Source organism: Lichenostomus cassidix, chromosome 1 (genome assembly GCF_008360975.1).
Source record: "Lichenostomus cassidix isolate B80296 chromosome 1, HeHo_3.0, whole genome shotgun sequence".
Lineage (NCBI taxonomy): Eukaryota > Metazoa > Chordata > Aves > Passeriformes > Meliphagidae > Lichenostomus > Lichenostomus cassidix.
Window position 1 is genome coordinate 95660961 of NC_139479.1, and position 21342 is coordinate 95682302.

The 21342-nt window shown below is 41.2% G+C and overlaps 1 long non-coding RNA gene and 1 other non-coding gene across 2 annotated transcripts in view; both read left to right on the plus strand.

Annotated features, from left to right (window-relative positions):
- Window positions 1-8033: 8033 nt before the first annotated feature.
- Window positions 8034-21342, plus strand: part of LOC146445358 (uncharacterized) — a 110407-nt gene continuing 97098 nt past the window's right edge. The window contains exon 1 of the long non-coding RNA XR_014851721.1: window positions 8034-8273. This is a non-coding gene — a long non-coding RNA (uncharacterized LOC146445358). The remainder of the gene's footprint in view (window positions 8274-21342) is intronic.
- On the plus strand, window positions 8079-8152 carry TRNAI-AAU (transfer RNA isoleucine (anticodon AAU)). The gene has a single exon. It is a non-coding gene; the product is annotated as a tRNA-Ile (tRNA).

Genomic DNA, 21342 nt, shown 5'->3' on the forward strand with positions numbered 1-21342 from the left:
AAATGCTGGCTGTTGAGGCTGGAGAGCAGTGCAGCACTTGTTTCTTGGCAAGAAATCATGTAAGTAATCAGCAGGGTCCCAGAAGGTCATCCTCCTTCAAGTGTTGCCTAAAAGGCTTTTTGCTCTTTTTCTTTCCTCTGTTTGAATTGATCCTGTCCAACAGGGTCTGGCTTTGTACATAAATCCTTGCTTAAGCTTTCAGTCTGCGCTCTGGCTGTGCTAAGTTTACTCATACTTCTTGGTGTACACAACTCAAAACATTTTCTTGGTTGGACAATGCTGATATTTACTAGAGCTATGCCCTGAAAAGCTGTGCTCCCTTGCTGCACTGCCCATTGTGTCTGTGACAGCTGGTTCAGGCTCCTGCCTTGCTCTGTGCTGTACTGCTCCACAACGGGAGCTGGGGTGGCTTGGCAGCAAAGACACGGCTCAGCCTTGTGTCTCTGAATTAGTTGGTCATGGCTGGTAAATTCCATTCTGTTCCCAGTGCCAAGCAAAATGAAGATCCAGCCCTGGAAAAAATAGACTGCTATGAGCTTGTACTAGATAAACCTTTTCTTCTATGTATTGAAGAATTTTTAAGGAACTCTTTGCTATGTCCACAAACTGAAGTGTGCTCAAAAAATTAATGTTTGGTGTGATCCTGGACCTTGATATCATGCTGTTAGGGAAAAGAACATATAGAGAACTGGTTCCATTTTGTTTTCCATTTCTCAGACCATTAAAATTTGGTGTAAGATGTTCTGTAAAAAACAAAACCCTGAAATCCTTTCTCCTTCCCTTTCTCTGCCCTATTAGGAAATCTTGTGTTTGGATTTGCCAGTGTCTTACAGCCCTTATCCTGCCTTTACCAAGATCAGGACTGAGGTGCCTCCTGATAATTTTTCTAGTATGTTGAATAAATAAAAAACACTTGGATCTCTATTCCTTTGTCAATTTTACTGAAACATAAATAACTGCTTTAAATTTGATCAAAAGTGAATTCACGGAAAATGTGGTTACAGACATGGTTGTCAGGTAAGCAAAAAATCTGTATGTGGAGAATCTTTTTAATATTTAATCTTAGAATAATGTGCTAAACTTCCCCTTTCAGCTGACTGAAGAACTTTACAATATGGGGAGGAGGAGGAACTGTGCATATCTTTTTAGTTGATTGGTTTTTGTAGAAAAGTGAAAGCTCTCTGAGGTCATGTGTAGCTTTTGAATTGTTGGACCCAGAAAGCCTTGATGGATGGCAAGAAACATAAAATTCGGTAGATCACGTCATTCTAAAACTTGTATTCCCAGGCTTGGGATGATGAAGTGGAGTGTATGTGTTTAGGTTAAAGCAATTTTTTTCCACACTTCAAGAAGCAATATTTCAAATAAAATCCCATAACTTAAAGTATTGTATCCCCTCTGGACATGCTGGTTGTTAACTCAGAAACCAGCCAGAGACATGAAGGGGCAGCAACGTGTGAGCAAAATTGCTTTTGACTTTGGTCAGAGTAGGTTTTCACAGGACAAATAAGTGTTTGACCTAATAACACCGAACCAAGCCTCCTTTTATTTGGGAAGAAACATGGAAACTTTCATATCCACCCAGACAGGCACTCTTATTCCAAGGTCACATCACAAAGTTGTATACAGAATAAACTATGTATTGTTCAATTTATCTATGTCAGGAGGATGGAAAGGGGAGCTGACCCTGCTAGATCTTGATCCAGTTGTGCTTTCACGACCAGGTACTGCTGTTGGGGTAATGACACCCCTGTGGTCCTGGGATAATGGGAGTTAGCATGATTTGTCTCCAACTGGTCTCAAATGCTTTTTTCAAGAGATGTAATGGTTTGATAGCCCATCAGGATGTGAACTGTGGAGTGAGTGTTTTGCCTTGCATGAATCCCTGATTTTTCTGAATACTTCAGCTGCTTCTTCCTCTGTATAAATGGAAACATATGCTAATGTGTATGGTGGTTGCAAAAATTCATTGCTGTTACATGTAAAGATGGAAAGAGCCACGTGAGCCTTGAGCAGTGACAATGCTGTGGACTGTGACAGAAGCTGAGAAAACCTACAACGAGGACCCTAGGTTAAAAAAACCAAACAAAACAACCAACATAACAAACCTGTAGATAAGCAATATAAACTGCTGCATCTTTCGTGGCATTAAGAAAACTGATGCAAAAAAGTATAGGAATATTATGGTACTTCTCTTTAAACACTTTGAAGTTGCATGTACACTGCTTCCAGCATTCAGAAACTTGGTTCCATAAACACTAAATCTAATTGTAGGTGGTACATGGAATCCATTTCAAAATTAGCAAGAAACCCACCAAAATGTCACCTCTGACAAGGACCATGGGCAACTTTTTATTAATACAGAGACATTTTGTTTGCCAGCATTTCTTATTGAGAAATAGCTGTTTTCAGGGAGCAGGGGCATAGGAAGTTGGGAGTACTTCTGGTATTTGAACTATTCTTTAAGTTCACTGTTTTTTTTGGTGTGCATCTTTTTATCTATATGAATGAAAGCTGCAGTTCTTGTTCAGGTCCAGAATGGTGTCCTTCTGTTACATTAACAAATGGCAGCCTGATGGAGTAATAAATAATTTATGAACTTGGGATATTGATTTTTCTTCAGTGCTTATAGGAAATTATACGCTTGTGGCTTCAAGAAATAATTGGTCCAATTTAATCGCATAAAAATTATAGTCCTTTTTAATTCTTTTCAAATGGAACTTTAATGACTGCTGGGTGTGTTACAGAACAGAAGAGAGGATGTCTGCTTGGAGTGAAGTAAAAGGAGGGCCAGAAACAGCAGGTTTTACAGGTCTAATAAAAAAATTATCGCTATGGCAGTGGTTTTGAATGAAGGCTAATGGACACTTGTCTGATCACAAATTGGCCTTTTCACATGGAAATATTGTGAATTATAATTAGGACACTTAGATTCACAATGCAGACTAAAGGTACAGAGGCCTGGCATATTAGGAAAAAATATTTCATTTGTAAAACTTCATTGGATGGAAGGTGGATTTTGTTTTAATGCAAAATACATTTTCTGGTGTACTGCTGTTCTATGTAAGCTCTGTAGCTGGGAGGAGCTGTACAAAACAGAGTGAAAAGGACGTGATTTTTAGCAACTTCATAAGAACTCTCAATATCCTTTTTTTTTTTTTCGGGAGGGGAGGGAAAAGTAATCTGTTACTTGGTCAAGATATTCCAAGAAGCTGCTGACTGTTTCTAATTAAAATATAACTAACTTGTAAAACTTACCTCCCTGAAAATTCAGGTTTGAAAGAACTACATTGACCAGCTTCCTCAAAATATAAAAATAAATTGTGAGGTGGTTCTGCAGTCTTTGCTTAAAAAGTCAAGAATACTCATGTGCAAGCAAGTTTTAGTGGAATCACATGGTACTCTGGCTTTTTAACATTCTAAGGTGTTGGGTTTTTTTAATGAAAGCCACCAGGAAACAGAGTTTTTTAATAAAACAGATATACTAGAATGAAGTTTCTAACCACTCTGGAGCAACAATTAACTTCCATCTTCACATCATAAATGTAAAAGGATGAGTGTGGTTTGACGAAGCTCAAACTTACAATTTTTTTCTGAGTAAAAAAGGGAAAAATCAAACTCTTATTTCTGTCTGCAAGGAAATATCACTTGAGCTTGATATAAAGCTTATGTAGCGTAATCCATTCTGCTCATCAATAGCAGGAACAAAGCAAACAGGCACTTGTGAAAAATGGAGAAGCTGCCAATAATTTCAGCACTAACAATGAGACGGTATTAATAATAACTCATCTTGGTGACCCCTGTAATGCTTACTGTAGGCTTAATGGGGCATGTCAAATGGTAAACTGATGCCTGGTGTTAGCTGGAGGCTGAGTTGCAGAGCATCTCAAAACTTTTTCCAGGGGGATAAACCAGATTTAGGAACAGTGGCACAGGTAAACAAGCCAAATGTCTATACAGTTGTGTCTTCTACCACCAGCCTGGGCACTAAAACCATACTAGCAGAGTTTCAATCCAATGTGTTTCTTGCAGTGGTGGGGACAGCTCTGTGTGTATAGCTACACTATTTCAGGGGCCTAGTCTGCTACGGGGATCTACTAGATATGGGTGTTTTCTATATGCCACAGAGAAAAGGTCTTCCGGGAAAACGTGGAACTTCTGGTGTCCTTTGGATAGCTTATTCCTATGTCAGATTACAGAAGAAACTCTCTGCTGTGAGGATGGTGAGGCACTTGAACAGGCTATACAGAGAAGTTATGGATGCCCATCCCTAGAAGTGTTCAAGGCCAAGTTATATGGGGCTCTGGTGTAGTGGAAGGTGTCCCTGCCTATGGCAGAAAGGGAGTTGGAACTGGATGATCTTTAAGTTCTCTTCAGACCCAAACTATTCTATGATTTGTCATAAATTTGGCATTAAATAAGCATGGTGATGGCATGCAGACTTTGCAAGACCAGTGTTCTTTGTTGGGGGCTCATTTTAGGTGGCTGAAGTGAAGGGTTTTTTCCTCTTCCTGGGACTCTGGAATTTTCTTTGCTTGTTGGCCCACACGGAGAAGCTAAAACTAATTTTGGGTTTTCTGTTCAAAGCATGACATTTTTGCTATTGCTGTAGCAGGAATCTACTGTAGTGGTTTTACTGGATATAATGCCCTTTTTCTAAAAATGGTTTTTGAATCTGCAGGTTTCTAGTTCCAAATGCAAATAATGGCTGGACAACAACAGTCTTCTTGACTGTTTTATTCACAGTAGATATTATTAAAAATTCTATAAATATAGAATTCTAAACATCAACACACATTTTATGACCACCAAATGTTTACTTTATGATTGGGGTAATAATAGTGTTATTAAATATAACATCATGGGTCTTTATTCTATTTTGATGCACAAAATTATGCAAATAACTTTCATTAGCATTTTTATGAGTGAGATTTCAATGGCAAGTTTATCAATAAATCCTTGCATAGTGTTCAGACTGATAACATTAACTCCCTCTACCCTTTTATTTTGGCAGCTAATGATATTTTTTCCCCTAGTTGTCAATTCTGAATTGATGACAGATTAGAGCAAACAGGATGTAGCTTCAGAATGCCTAAAACTATACTTTGTTGTTTAATTGCTGGTTCAGATCCATTTTGGGCTGGGAAGTGAGCAGTGACAAAAGACCATTTTGTAAGATGCCTTAGTGGTCTGTGTGAAATAAGATCTTAATGTGTCCTGCAGCACAGGAACTTGGAAAGGGACAGAGGCAGAGAGAAGCTCATGAGCATGCTGTGTTTTACATTCTCTATAAATATGTTTCTTCTGGAACACGGTCTTGCTTTCATCCAGAGGCAGAGTTCATGATGGCAGGGCCTGTGGCAGCACAGTGGGGTGTGAAGCTTATATAATTCGGCAATGTCTTGCCTGTGAGAAGGAAAAGAAGCAATTTGCTTAGGCTCAGAGGTAGAAGCATCTTTGTAATCCTGAACAGCTCTGAGTCTGAGGAAAGCATTCTTTTCCTCTGCAAACAATTGACTGGGGCACAGCTGCTGGGACTCCAGCTCAAAGCCCAGGTGGTGCAGGCTGTACTGGGAGACAGCTGGGAGCACCGAGCTGGAACTGCACTCACTGCAGGGCACCACTGGCTGCCAAAGCCAGCTGTGTGCCAGGGATGGAAGGGAGCCGGAGAGCTCAGGAACTGTGCTGCTCTGTGACTTGTGGCAGAGAGGAAACAACTGAAGAGAGCTGAGACAGAACTCAGGCACCTGGACCACATTCACTCTTCAGTATCCTGCTGTCTCTGCCCTTTTTAAATACAGATGCTTTGGAGTTTTGAAAATACTCTATATAATGATTAAGGTTATGAGTGGAACATTATCACAGATCTTCTAAATGTGCTGTAAAAATCTGAAGCTGTTGAGGTGTCCAGCTGAGGCCCTGCATTAGTAAAACCCTTGGAGCTCAGATTCTATTTGATAAAGCACTTGAGAGCACAATTTTCCAACACCAACAGTGCTGGAAAATACTTACAAATACTTTGTGTGTACAACCTCTAAATTCCACAATGGTACAGACATCCACTATATAGCCTGATAACTGTTTCTCATTCTAAGCTGGTGTGTTTCTTTGCTTGAGTATGGATTCCACACCCTGGAGAGAAAGCAGAGTTTACTGTTCAATTAGAAAATTTTATTTTCTTGGAGGCAGCATTGATCTCCTGGACTGTTCTGTTATCTGTCACTGTCTAATCATGGAAAATCTGTTGCTTGTACAGCAGGCCCCAACTGAATCTTTCCTAAAAAGGTAGGATGTTATTTCTGTATGTAGAAGAGGGTTTGGAACAACTGGGGTTTGCATTTGGCATCTTGCTGATTAAACTTTGTCAAAAAAGACAAGTCTGCTTAGCCTAACCAGGAGGTAGTGGAAAGAAACGGCCAAAGGGCATTGAGTATTTTCATTGCATAATTGGACCTGATTTGATTCAAAAACTATGGTGCACAGCTATGAATTGAGGCAATATGTTACTGCCTCGAGCTACTTCTACTGATACTCTGGTCAGAAAGTCAAGAAAGATGGTTAATCCTCAACCCTGCTACCTTGCTCTCTGTGGAGCAACTAACAACAACAAAAAAAATTAGTTAACAGTTTCTTATCTAAAACCAGAGTGAGAATCCATGTGAGAATCCAGGTGACAGATGCACAAAAAAAGGTCTGCTGTTTCTGTACCTGCCAATTATTGCTCTATCAGTCTGGAGAGTACCCAGGCTCCATACACAGACCCATGCTATGGCTTGTTTGGGAGAATGTCCAACAGGAGTTGGACTTCAGTGATCTTTGTGGGTCTCTTCCAGCTCAGGAAATTCTGTAATTGTGTTTTCTTTCTGCCCTTTCACTTGTCATCTCTGTCTCAAAGCTCCAGATGTGACCTTGCTTTTAAATATTTGAGTGAGTTTAGCCTCTCACAGGGTGACATTTCCCAGAAAATATAGCTAGTTATCAAGATCCCAGAGCATATGTGCTTCCTGGCAGTTGGCTGCTTGCTACTTTATGGACATCAAATAGAAGAGGGGAAGGAGAAATGACAGTTTGGATTTTGTAAATGATTTGATAAGTTTGCTTCTAGGGATGAAGGATTTTATGTGGAGGCTGGGCAAAATGAAGTTTGGGGGGTTTGATGGGTGTTTGAGGGCCTCAGGTGGGCTAACAGCAATAATGGGGAGCTGATGCTGTGAGGCAAAAAGAAGTGGGAGTGGGGGCACTGATCACAAGGATGAGCGTGGACTAGAAAAAACACTGCACTGTCATCCCAGTGATCCTGAGTCAGCCTCATCCCAAGCTGAGATACAGATATTCCATGGTCTTTTTTATCTATAATGAGTTCTGCCAAGAAGACCAACCATTTGAAAAGCTTGATTTTTTTTTTTAACAGTCTAAGCCAGGCAAATTAACAAGGTGAAACTGAAACCTTTGGCTGTGTAAGAAAAAATAGGGATTAAAAAGGGCCTGTGAGTAACTCTTCCCTGTGTTACTTCAAGGGAAGTGCTTTCAGGCTGGGTCTCATTCAGCCAGGTGAATTTCAGCAGGTGTGTGTTGGCCACCCGTGCCTACTCCCGGGTTCATCAGACCACATTCTGTGGGGCTGCTCCTGCCCTCCGTCCTGCCGCAGGCTGTGCCGAGTTCCACCCAGACATGGATAACCCGGGCGGGAAGGGCCCCAGCCCCGTGCTCCGGGCAGCGCTGCCGTGAGGGCAGGACTGGCGGCGGCCGGGCTCGGCCCAGGAGCCGGGAAAACCTCCAAAGACGGAGCCTGCACGGCCACACCGCGCGCTGTCACCTCCCTGTCCCCGCTTGGGAAAGTGTGTGCCGCCGTCCCTGTCCCGGGGGCAGCGCAGGGTGCCTCTGTGAGGAGCACAGCCGGCTCGGGGAGCACGGCCGGCCGCAGCCCGGGGCCGGCTCGGGGAGCACACCCACCCACACACCCGTGCCGCCGGCGCTGGCCCCGCGGGAGCCGCAGCGGTGACAGTGACCATGGCGGCACGGCGCCACTCCGCTCCCACATGAACTGGACGCGCTTCTCGCGAAGGCGGGCGCGGGCGGGCCGGTTAGCTCAGTTGGTTAGAGCGTGGTGCTAATAACGCCAAGGTCGCGGGTTCGATCCCCGTACGGGCCATCGCTTTTGCAGTTCCCGGCGCCGCTCCCGTCGGTCTCTTGGCTCCCCCGAAGCGCAGCTCCAGCGGGAATGGGGCACCCGCTGATGCGAGAGCAACGGGAGAAGCGAAACAGCCGCCGAGGTACCAGGGGAAAGAAATAGTGTATGGTGGAAGTGCACTGAGGAATGTTTAAAATCTTCCCATGTCTTGTCACCAAAGCATGCCATGTTTTGCCTCGGAGCGTTTTGTTCATGTGCTTCTGTTAATTAGTGTTAGGCGAGCAGAAAGCTTGCAGGAATTCAGAAGATCTTCCCTTCCAGTGAAGAATCCCAGGGAACTAAAACATCAGGTCAGGTCTTTAGCTCATTGCATTCGTGGGACTCTGATAACTCTCTGTCAGGATCTCGAAGAGACTGGGATTTGCTGGTTTGTTCTTTTTCTTTGAAGCAGGAGGACAAGCAGATCTCCTTTAGCAGCCTGATTTTTCATAAAACGTTCTGAACTCGATATAGGAAGTATCCAAACTTGGTAGACACACTGTAATATGAGTCTTAATTTTTATGGGTGTGCTATTTATTCAAGCAAAAATTCCAGGCCAAACAAAGGTGTTCTAATGCAGTACTACATCTGCAGGATTGGCCAGGATGGATCTCTGCCAGCTCAACCCGCCCCTATAAGTTTTCTCTCTTAAGAAATTCTCTTAAAAGCTCAAGACAGTTATTATTTCTGTCGTATCTACCTCTGAACTGAAATGAGTTTTCTCCAGAGGGGGAAGCTTTCTGGTGTAAATGTTTTCACTGTAGAAACCACAGATTTTGTTATTAGAGCTGCATACAGAGAGGTCACAGCTTCTTTGGGAAAATGCTTTGAGGTAACAGCATTCTGTTGACTTTTACAAATTTGCTAATATGTTCCTTTACTATCCCAGCCTGTTGCTTATAGCTTGTTGCAGTTGAAACTGCAGGGGTTTATTCAAAAGAAGTGATGATAATAACAATAAAAAAAAGCAGGTGATACTTCATGCCAGAGTCAGAGTTCTGACATTACTCATTCCCCACAGTGTAACCAGGGTACCACAAGGGCACATGGGAAGTGTCACTCCAAAGTCACAACATAACTTGTAAATCATAAAGATGAATATTCATGTTATCTAGCGTCCAAACTGCTGTCATGGCTCTATCAGATGTCACAGGAGAGTAATATGTTTCTGGTTTGATGACCTTCTATCTTGCCACTCCACTCGATGATCTTCCTCAATTCCTTTGGGTCTAGTTACAGTGGCCAGGACTTGACTACGTAGAATGACATCCATTTTAAATGACCTGAAAGGAGAAAAACTGTGGTGTTCTGCTCCAGGAAAAAAAAAAAATAAATCAGGTAATAATATTGTATTGTTTTATGTTTCTCACATTAGGAATCAGATTTTTATTCTAGCTGTGTTGCTGTATTGCAAAGTCCTTGCTATAAAACCAAGGTAATGCAATGCCTCCTTGGCCACTTTTCAGTTTGGTTTGAATTGCTTATATTCTGTGTGGTTCTTTGGCAGCCAGGGTTGTATGGGCATATTTTCCCTAAATTTAGTTTCAGCAGATGGTTGTCAGATTGTGAGGGTCAGCCATTGTCCCTAGGGGAGTCATTCCAGAGCCTGTTCTTCAACCTCAATGCTAGCTGGAGAATGAAAAGAGGTTAAACAAACAAAGCCATATAGTGGAATAATGGTCTCGTGAGGATGGCACAGGAATTTCCATTCTGATGCTCTGCAGTGGCAGATGCTGGGGCATATTCTGGGGTTACTGTTCAGTGTTTCATTTAACCTGTAACTGGATTGCATATCAAGGCCAAAATGGGTCTCAGTTGCTGTGTGCTTAAAAAGTGTGGTGAGAAGCACAGCTCCTCTGCCCACAGCAGTTAGTGATGGAGAGGATGAACCTCTTGCTGCTTGTAACAATGCTGAGTGCTGACATAACGCAGTGGGACGAGGAGGGGTGGGACAAGGCCTCTGCGTTTACCAAAAGTGTCTCTGAGGCTATTGAGAGATCACTCCAGCCAGCACTGCTCTGGTGCTGTACAGAAAGACCCTTCTCACACCTGAGCTGGAGTAAGGCACAGATTCTCACTCACCCAGAGAGCTGGATAGCTCACGCGTTACCAGAGACAAAGAATCCAGAGGCTCAATCAGCTGGATATTCCACATATTTATTCCGAAGGGTTCCAGGGTGAAAGAGGAAGAGAAGCCCCAGGTGTCCCTAGATATAGGGATCACCTGGGGTCAGGGGGGAGGAGGCGGGGGGAACACCACAACCAATGGGGAGAGGGTAGGGATGGAGTCAGGGGTTAGGTTACAGCCAGGGGGATTTACATAATTTGGGGAGGGACTTATCATGTTACTCGGACTAGGATGTTTCCCACCAGTGAAACCCTGCTGTACTGGCACCCCTTGGCTCCCCAGCAGTTCCCGAGGTGGTATCATCCACCACTACACTGACAGTTCAGGAAGAACCTTCTGATCAGTCTAGTCAAACCTCTTCCTTCAGTCACTGTTTCTGGTTATTAGCTATTGTAGACTAGAGTTACACATACCAAGTCAGCTAATTGGTTTCTTCGCTGTGATGTCTGCAGTTGTTTTATCATGAAATACTAGGAGGGCTCTTAAGTCCTAATAGCTAAAAAAAAGCCAGAATATGGGTTCACATAGCATTCAATTCAGTAGGCAAGTATGAATTCACTTAGTGATGTTCTGAAGCATTTTCTTTTCCAGCCACACCACAGGTTAGTTTTATAATTTCTTATATTTTGTTTATTACTAGAATATCTAAGTGTTTTGCTATTGGGATGCTTTATTCATCCAGCTTTCTTTTGGGGTTCTTAGTTACAGTGAGAATTCTGAGTGGCAAGGATTGATTTGGTATATCAATACAGCAATGTGCAGATGCAATCCAGAAACAGTTTTTGAAATCAAAGTCAGGATGTGGTGCAAGGGGCTGCTCTTTAGATTGATTTGTGTGCAACACAGTTGTAAGTATTAATGCCATTATAGGTGAAGCTTAACCTTTGATTAAAATTGGGGAGTGTAGTGTTTACCCTCCATGAGCTAGGAAAAAAACCCAAAAGGCAGCTCCATCAAAAAGCCTGAGCCTGTCCCAACCCCAAACAAAGGTTCTCATTTAGTGCTGTTGTGAGCAGAGATGCAGGTGGGAGGGGGATGAGGAAGTGCCATAGAAACGGGCATGGGAAGGAACTGCCAGCCAAGAATGTGGCTGAATGGGCACAGGCAGCCCAGTGCTGGGAGCTCAGGATCTGGCTAAAAGCACCCGGGAGCTGTAAGGAAAAGCCCAACAACCGCCCCCTGTTTGGGTCCTCAAGTGTCTCAGAAACAAGGCTTATTCAGGAAAGGGGACAGCATGACAGGGACACTGGCTTCCAGTTTCTTTGCAACTCAAACAATAAGGACCCTGATTTTATCTTGCAGTTCACATCAAAACAGAGTAACTATATTTGCTGCTGAAGCTGGAAAAATATCTTCAAATTTCTATTTTTTAGAAAGTAATTGCTAAAATGAAATAGAAGCCAATCTGACTAATGTGTTAAAACCCGAGAAAGTGTGGTGGGCTGGACTTGAACAGGAACCAAATCTTTGCTCTTGACATAGTCTGAAAAAGGATTAAGTAACTTTGTAAGCAAAGTATCTGGCAATTTCTCCCACAGTTTTGAACTAATGCTTGCTGTAGAGTTGCTAAGTTTAAATAGCTGAACAGTCCTTTTTTCACTGAGTAGGAATTCATCATCAATGCCCATAGTACAACAGGGCCATGTGGAGGGCACTAAATTCTCATTTTAAAATGTGCCGTATAGAACCACGTCAAAGATAACGCTGAAAATATTTGGCTTCAGGTGTGTGTTTGTGCTTGCTTTATAAAGAATAAATAAGCTTCTCTTACTAGACTAGCAGGAGCAGCTATAGCTATACACCAGTTCTGTGTAGTGAGGCACAAGTGTTCAGTTTTATCAGTATCTAGTCTCTGTTTCACAGGGGAAGTAAGCTGGAGATAACATAACCTTTGGCAATATTCTCTCAGAGTTTAAAAGAAAGCATGTTGAAGTCTGAGTATGAATTTTCTTGGTTTTGCAGATGAAGAGGAATAGATTTTTTTAAAGGCAAATAACATAGATATATTTTGCTATATCATTTTTGTCATTAACAAGGTAAGGAACAGTGAAGAGCCGGGGGAGAAGTCTGGAGTTTGACATCTCAGGCTTGTATGGAAAAACTGTGCTGCTTCAAGGGGGACAGAAAATGATGGGCCTCTAATATTTGGTAGCCTGATCATGCCTTCTCATGATCCTGAACAGACAGTATAGTTGTTATACTTTGTATCTGAGGCTTAAGTGAATCACAGCTGGCTAATATGCATCACAAATTTTGGAAGCAAATCATCTGATTTTCTAATGCTACATGGGATGCAGACTGAAGCAGCTTCTCACTTGCTTCCTAATGCTTTCAGTGGCAGAAATTCTGACTTGTTTGGGACATAAATCTAAACCAGAGAGTGGAAGACAAAGTTGAAGATAAAATCCCAGGGTCCTGACATCAACTGCCCCCTGTGGTAAGCAGCAAGTTGTACTCCCTCCTTGTGCACATCCTCTTAAAGCAATCCTGAAAGCACAGAGCAAGAGGGCAAAGCAGGACAGCACGTCTCTCGCATGTCACTCCACACGCTTGACAAACCCTTGTGACACATTTCACAGAAAGCCTCTCTGGCACTCAGCTGGATGGTTGCAACTCACGCTGTTGTGGTGTGGGACAACTGTCGAGGTGGGTTAGCTTTAAGAAATGAGCATCTGACGTTTTACTCTTGAAACAAAGCTTACCAAAAAAAGCCCTTTGGCTACAGTTTCTGTCACTTGGACTGTATTGCTGAGAACTGGTTCAGTCTGCAAAGAGTAGCAGGGGATTCACTGAGGGTCCAAAATTTGGCACAAAAACATTCTAGTTGGACACTCCAGTTTCTGTGGCTTTCCTCTTCAGCCAGAGAACATTCAAATACCTGGTCAGTCCAAAGTAAAAATGTCAGGTGGTGTCTGTGTCATTTTCTCAGTTGTGCATGAAATCCACTTTCTTTTTAGCTAGAACAGGTTTTGAATTTCTTGTTTTGGCTTAGTTTAAGACTTGCCCTGAAGGCTGGGAAATGGGACAGCATAGATGGGAGAACTGAAGAAAATATGGTTCAAGGAACAATTTATTTGAGGCATGGAGGAAAGGCACAGGTATTTGTCACACACCTAATGAAATTTCACTAGCTTCTTAATATGTGCTATCATGATTTTTCAGTAAGAACAGCTTTTTGGTGGTGAACTCTTTGCTCTTGAATTATTAAAAATGTTTTTGAAGAAGAAAATCTTCTGTCTTCCACTTAAGAATGACTTTTCTGGTTTTAATCTTATATATGAAAACTGAAAAACTGAATAAAATAAAACAAATATGATTGTGTACTTTGCAACAAAATATTTCATTTCAGCAAAAACAAGGCAGCGTGGACCAACATCTAACTGAGAATTAAAAGACAGATGAATATACAGGTTTACAATTCTGCTTTTGACTTCATGCCCAGGCCTTCAATTCTTTTTTTCTGTCTTTACCCATCTACACAAAAAGGGAAAATGTCTATTCTAAATAGGAAGCACTCTTGAAAATCAACAAAGAAGTGCTACAAAAATACATCTCTGTAAAAGGAAAGGTGGTTGCATTACTGTACTCTAGCTGTACAGCAACAACTGATTGGGCTCATCTACTCACCTTTCAGTGGTAGATGAACACCAGTAAAGAAAATTACTAGTCTGGTGATGAGTTAAAAAAATATTAGTCATTATATGAATACATTTCTGCAAGACAGAAAGCATGCTGAGATTTCCCTAGGGTTATAGGACTTTTAAAAGTGGCGATTTCTGCCTAATATTTGTTTTAATAAGGAAATTGAATTTGCTCATTTCATGTGTGTATACTTCAGTTCTTCTCCAGCTTTGTTTTCTAACAGATAGGTTTGCAACAACTCTGCCAGAAATGTAAAGGGTAAGTTTGTTTTTAAGCAGCTAAGGCTCAAGTAACTGATGTTGAGGCAGCAGACATGGAATACATTTTTGTTATATTTTGGTGGGTGTACTGACCAGGGTCTTCTTTCAAGAGCACTTCTGAAAATAATTTCCTTTTAGGGAATGAATCTGAGGTACACTTACTCCAGCATTTTTTGTCCAACAAGGACAAGAAAGAGATTCCACTGCCTGTACACCTTCCCATCTTACTTTATCTCCTTTCAGATAGTTATTCTGGGAGCAAGCAGCTGAAGGCAGGCTGACTGGTTTGGAGTTTAATTTTTTTAATGAGGAAAGAGTGACTCTGCAGAGATGGATAACTAAAGAACCCCAGCAGCTTGTTCTCTTCAGATCTTGGATTATGTTCCTATCTCACATGATGCCTATTTTCTTCCCTCCTGCTACCTTGCTAACATCACCTGGTCCTAAAAAGCAAAGTTACACCATTGTGTAAATCACAGATGCAAGTAATTCTCCAGTTATTTCTTGTCATATCTAGCAATCTTGTTAGATGTCTTGCTAGATGCGGGACAGAATGCATTTTACTCTTTGACAAACGTTACGGCTCTGCAAGAGAAAATATGGGACTTGAGTTTTGTCAGAAGTTTGGTGACTCTTATACACCAAAGTTTTGGTGAGACTTACACAAAATGTAAGGATGGGCTTTGTGGAATGGGGCTTTACCTCTCTTCTGGGCCACTTTTGTGTTCTGGCTACAGCTGTACTTTTGTTTCCTCCTTCACAATCAAAGGCAAAACTGATTGTAGATTTGGGTCATTGATTGACAGCTGGTAAGACATTTGAAGAAAATGTTATGATTATAGTGATCAGTAAGGGAGGGAAGGTCAATAGAGGGTGGCAGGAGCCCAGAATAGAATCAACCATTCTTGTGGTTCCTTCACTCACTGCAGCTATAACTCTGGCTGTACCTTAGCTCTTATCTAAATGGGTGCACAATGGAAAATAGCTCTCCCCAGTTACTGATTTGGGGTGGAGGCAGTGGTGTCTTAAATGGACAGAGAGATCAGCCCGAAGCCTCATGGCCTTTTCGTTCTCGTTTCCTGTGCTGTATAATGGTCTCCTGCACCTGAGTTTTACCAAAAGAGTCATAAAAGATCAGAAATGTATAAACCCAGGAAAGATGAGAAGATGGAAGATGTAAATTTCTATTAAGACACAACTTCTATTACTCCCAAAAAAATTTTAATAGTAAGTTTCTGCAAGTGATATCCCAGCCTCTTGTACCTAGTGGAGTTTGCTTCTCAGTTTTCTGGAGAGAAAGTCTTGTCCAAGGCTTCATGCCCTAAATTCTCCTTGAAGCCAAAGATGCCAACAAGGAGGACCTTGACACATGAACAAATGAGAATACATATATTTCAGTCAGTGGAATTGCATGTCTTTGTTTGACGATAATTGTTCTGATTTCGCTATATTAACTTTGGATATGTGGTTTTTTTTTCTTGTCCTGAGTTGATGCAAATTATTGATTTAAAAAACAATTATACATAAATCCCAGATTTGAGTCAGGCCAATCTGTTTTTATTTGAGCTCTTGTAAAAGATAAATGGAAATATCTACTGCAAAATCACTCTGTCCAAATTTCTAAATTGTTGAGATACTTGTGTGGTTAAGCTGTTACAATTTCCTGAACGTGAGATGGAAATTTTATTTACACTAGGAACATTTCAATGAGCAAGCATTTTCAAAACTTTATTTTTTGATTGAGATATTTCTGGTTGGTTAAATTCTCAGCATCATATAATTTTTGAATGAAAGGATAACTCTGTCCTTTTTAGATTAGTGATATTTACCAAATAGTTAGATGTCTAAATATTGTAACACTTCTGGGCCACATCTAGGTGTTGATGGAAACAGCTCAATTGTGCAGCAAGAAATGTTTTACATCACCTCTAAGATGACTTTGTCTGTCTCAGAAGTATTGACTTCCAGTCTAATCACTTTAGAATGGTCTTCAACTGCACTTGAATTATCTGCGCATTTTGCAATTGCTTAGTCTCTTCCTATTTCTCACAGAGCTTTTATCATAATTATTTCTCCTGTTTTTATGGTTTTGAAATACTTGATCTTCTGTAGCTTGCGCTAATGTTCTCTTCCAGTCTGACATGCAGGAATCTTGAACCCCCTAATGGTTCTTGTCCTCTGTGATGGACAAGGGTGTGTATAGTGCCTTTTCCAGTATGGGCACTGTCACAGACACCCTTTCTGACAGCTCTAGGTGTGCACATTTAACAGCTGAAATCATGCTCTGATCAACACTGATCTCTCCAGCCTATTAGGCAAGTCTGCTAGATTCTAGTTTTAATTTGTAAATCCTTTCCTGACACTGAGATCTAGGTCAGTGATGTCAAACTTCATTTGGTGACTTAAGCAGGCACCAGTGGACATGAGCTAGAGGACTGCTGAAATTAAGACTTAGCACCCCACACAAAAAATTGTTCAGTGTGTCTGTCACACTATGAGACAATTGCTGCTGTTTTCTTTTGTAATTACTGTACGTAATTAGATATGATATCAAAGCTGTCTTGATCTCTGGCTATTCAATTTTAATCACGAGGAAGCTCAATAATGATACATTTCTTTTGGGCCTCTAGTGCAAGTGGAAATAACCTTCCAGAAGTTCAAAGGACAAAATGTTTTGCTCCCAGGTTCCCAAACAAATGAGGATCTACACTGTGGTGCTGTACAGGAACTTTTTGCTTTGAAACAGCTTTACCATAACTTTAATTGAAAGTACATATGAATTAGAGAGGAGTCTAATTCCAATTAGAGGTTGGAATATGTGAGTGAATAGAAGTGGTTTATATTCCCCTTGTTTCTTCCCTTGATACTCGGGTCTGGAATATCTGTGGTACAACATGCCAATTTTTCTACTGTCTCCTAAACACGTGAATGTTCAGTCCAAGATTGTCTGCTACATGTCTGGTGCTTCTTCCAACACATTTCCTTTGGGGTTTTTTATGATTCTGAAGCTAAATCAGGCTGGGCTCATGGGATTTCGTATCTCTTTATGAATTCTTGCCTGAGCACTTTGCCCTCCTGTTGCCTGGTCTTACCAATTCACACCTTAAATCTAGTCTTTCTTAAGGTGTACACCTATAATCCTTTATTGTAAAATATACTTTGGGTTGTAAAGATAAACACTTATTTCAATGCCAAAATGTTAACTTTGAATTCTTTGTGTTAAACATTTAAAGTCTGACATTGACTCTGTCCAGCTATGCAGGCTTTGTAGCTGCTACTTCTGTGCAGATCAACTGTTTTATTTTCTATCTTCTTTTCTTCCATGTTGAAATGTGTTGCAACTGTTCTGTTTCATTGAAGTGTATCACACACCTGGAGCAGGTTCAAACCTGAGGGACTGTGAAGTGTAAAGTCTCATATTATCCATCTCCTTAGGCAGTTGGTAGCTGCAGTGTGTTTTGTCTGTAGCTGGTTTGCAGTTCTTTCCATCTGACACCAGTTCTCAAAGGTTTTATGCTAGGAATAGCAGAAGGGAGAATTATTTTCTATTTATAACATCTGAAGAGAGGGAAAAACATTTAAATCTGTGAAGGTTTTAGAAATTTCTCATGCATTGTAGGTGTAGTTCAAATGATAATGCTGCCTATATATTCTAACACAAAATTTTAAAAATAATAGGATGACTTTCTTCCAGACTGGACTTTTTTTTCCTCAAAGCAAGATAGTAGCTATTACAGAGGAGTGAATTTGTAACATTCATCTTCCTTACATATGTAATTTTTCAGAGAACAGAATATTAATGGGACATCAGAAGATCCCTGTTTAGGTGGGGAGGGAAAAGGGAAACAAATTCTGAGAAATTTCAGTTTTCTGCTCCAAATGTCAGTGCAACTCTGCATTGCAATTCAGCGCAGACCATTTGCACCTAAAAGCCTGCGTTCTGAGGTTCTACAGTTTTCATCAAATGCACAGACAGCATCATAACCCTCTGCAAGCTTGCACAGAATAGGCTGGAAATGGGCCAAATGCTGGCAGAACCACTTGCACAAACACAAAATGTTAGCTTTTTCTTTTCTTTACTTTCTGCCAGACACAATTCAGCAGCATTCCAGATGACATGCCTTCTGTTAAGTAAGGGGAGAGGAGTGATGAATGCTTTTAGAAGCGAAATCATGATACAGTGGCACCAGTTAAGCATGGACTTTCTCTCTGGTTTGCTCCAGCCCCAGCTGGTTCTATTTAGCTGCCTGATTTGAATGATCAATGCTGATCAAACTCATCCTGTTTGCTCACAGCCACAAGGCCTTTTAAGATGAACCCAGAATTACTCCAGTGATCTGAGGAGGTAAAGGGGGGAAGCCAAGTTAATGCTGGGAAAAGGGCAGGGCAAAGGGGGAAAACCACTATTACCACAGCTAAATATGTACCATCTCTTGATGCTGCATCAAGTTACACTGCAGGATGCTGTCTTTTAAAACTTTTTAGTAGGATGGGGTTTTATTTGTCTTTGTCATCTTGGCCCCTCTGTAGCTTGCAAATGAGCTGTGATGCTGACATAGTTGTGGATACCCTTTTGGCTTTCTGTGCGGCCAAAAGCTACATCAGCGTAAGGAGGAAAGAAAACCAGCCCCTATTCAGTTTTCTTCCAGAAGCAGCTGAGGAAAGACTGATTTATCTCCAGGAAATATGTTGATGGATGTCCAAAGTATTTAAGTCCTATTTTCAAAAACATAGAAATAAAAAGTTTGCTTCTGAGTAATACCTATTAGAGAGGGTTTTTATGCCACCTCCCCTTCTGTTCTTTATCCAACAGGAGTGAGAGGGGCTGAAGAGCATTAGTGTCCTAGGAACTGTTGACTCTCCTTTAAAAATGACAGTGGACACCACTCAGAGTAACCTTGTATTTCATCAAGGGATATGTGAAGTTTCACTATAGGCAAAAAGGAAAGGTCACAGAAATATACTTTTGTCTGCCTATTTTTCTCATTCCCTGTAGACAGGTACTGTAGAGCCTTGAAAAAAGGGTGTTGTAATACCAATGTAGAAGGAGTAAGAGCAAAGGGTCAATCACACCCTAATTAAAACCATTTGTTAAAAAAGACCATATAAACCCAGTCTTACTGCATTTTCCTGTAACTAAGGTCACTGCAGATGACACATGAGGTCTGTCTGTGTTTAAAGGCCTTGGTGTTAGACCATGCATGCATTCTGTGTGTGTGTGCTATCTCAAAGCTAGGAGCCATCCATGGACAGTGTCCTTCCTGCTGTTGGCAGCACAGCCTTTGCCCGTATGCTAGAGCAGAGTTCCTGGCAAACAGAGGCACTTGGGCATTGCTGATGTGGAAATAAAAGGTAGAAATTAGGTGTTACATCCAAATCAAACTCTGAGGTGACTGGGGACAGGTATAGGAAGAGCCACAGAAATGGTGAATGAGGAGTGATGGCTCAGTGTCTCTCAACAGGGCAACAAATGTAACTCACTGATGGCAGATCAACCCAAATAAGAGGCACATCCTCACACAGCACACACTTGGAGAGCTACAGGAGGTGCCACGATTTGCATGGCCACAGAAGTGATTGGACCAGTTTAAGAAGGAAAGTCTGTTCAGGGATTTTAAGCACAAAAGTCCTGGGCAGGCCATAAGGCCTCTGCTGAACAGAGAGGAAGAGTGGTACTGCAGAAGCATCCCTGCTTGGCAGTTCAGTTCCTAAGGCTCTGATGTTTCTACAGGTGGGCAGAAGACACTGGGTTGGGCAGACCTTGAGCCTGTGTGCTCTTCTCACAAAACCCTGTACAAGACAGAAGGAAAATACAGAAGGTGGGGTATTTGGGGTGTGTTTTGCTTTGGAGGAGAGGAAACAGCAGGGACAACTGCCTTCTGTGGTCAAAGTCTGTGCTGTTAATTGCTAATTGATTTTTTTTTAATGACTTAAGCAATAGATCTGTGCTAGCCTTATGTTTTTATCTAATAGATTTTTTTTACCCTCTTTAGGTGGTGATAATCTGGGTTAAGGAAAAGCTTCATTTTTCTTTGCAAGTGTTTGACTGTCTCATGTGTGTTTAATTACATATGTATGCATGTATATTTACATGAACTTGAAAAAATCAGTTGGTTTTAACTACCCTGCCATAGTGGTATCAGCACCAGGTACATCTGTTGGTGAGAGCTCTTCCTTAAAGTGTGATATATTCATAAGCTGAAGGGTGGCAAGTTAAAACTTTGACAACTTGATCCTTATTTTTCCTTCAGGCAAGTTATACTGAAAATTCTGGGATTAGCACAATATGCACCATTCAGGCTTTGTATGAGCTACTTGTGTTAGTAAAACCAAGGCAATTATGCTAAGTGTAGCTACCCTATGAAAGCAGATTAATAATTTTACAAAGGAAGCAAGGATGCTGCACCTAATGTAAGAATCAACCTGATAGATGGTTTAGGATAAGCTTTCTGCATTTCTGTGGTTCCACAGTGAATCTGGTCATCTCCATGCTAAATTCTCGGCATAGGAATGTATGTGGGAAAGACATGGATAATTAAGTACATTCTTCTATTGCAGGCACCAGCAATTAGATAATGAAAGTATTAAAACCACATTTCCTCTGACTTCACACTATCCAGCAAAACTGATTTATACTCTGAGTAGCCAAATTGCATTTGTTGCCTGCTAGTTGCCTGCACCTGACAGACAGTTTTTAGCAAGGGATCAAGGTCTTCATCATTATTAAAGAATAAGATTCCAATTCACTAGGGAAAAAAACCAAAGCACAACAGACAAGGAAAAGAGGTAAAATGTATGTTAATGAGGCAACAGCAGATATTGAGATCAACACTTCAGACTTATCCTCTGAAAAAGTGCAGAAGCTGCTTTTGAAGGACAGTTGAGTAAAGAAGAGGGACTTCACTTCAGGTACTTCAACTCCTATTTGAATGGTATATGTGGACTTCAGTGCCTAGCTTTGAATATTCACATTTGAAGACTGCACTTTCTTTGTTCCCAAGCTCATTGTACTAAAAGTTAACAATAGGATCTTAGCAATTTTTTTTTGCTTGCATTATATCTTGAATGGAAATCTGAAAAAGACTGGGGTGGGAGAGAGAATGTATTTTGTAGTTGTGTGATTTACAATAGTGGCCTGTTT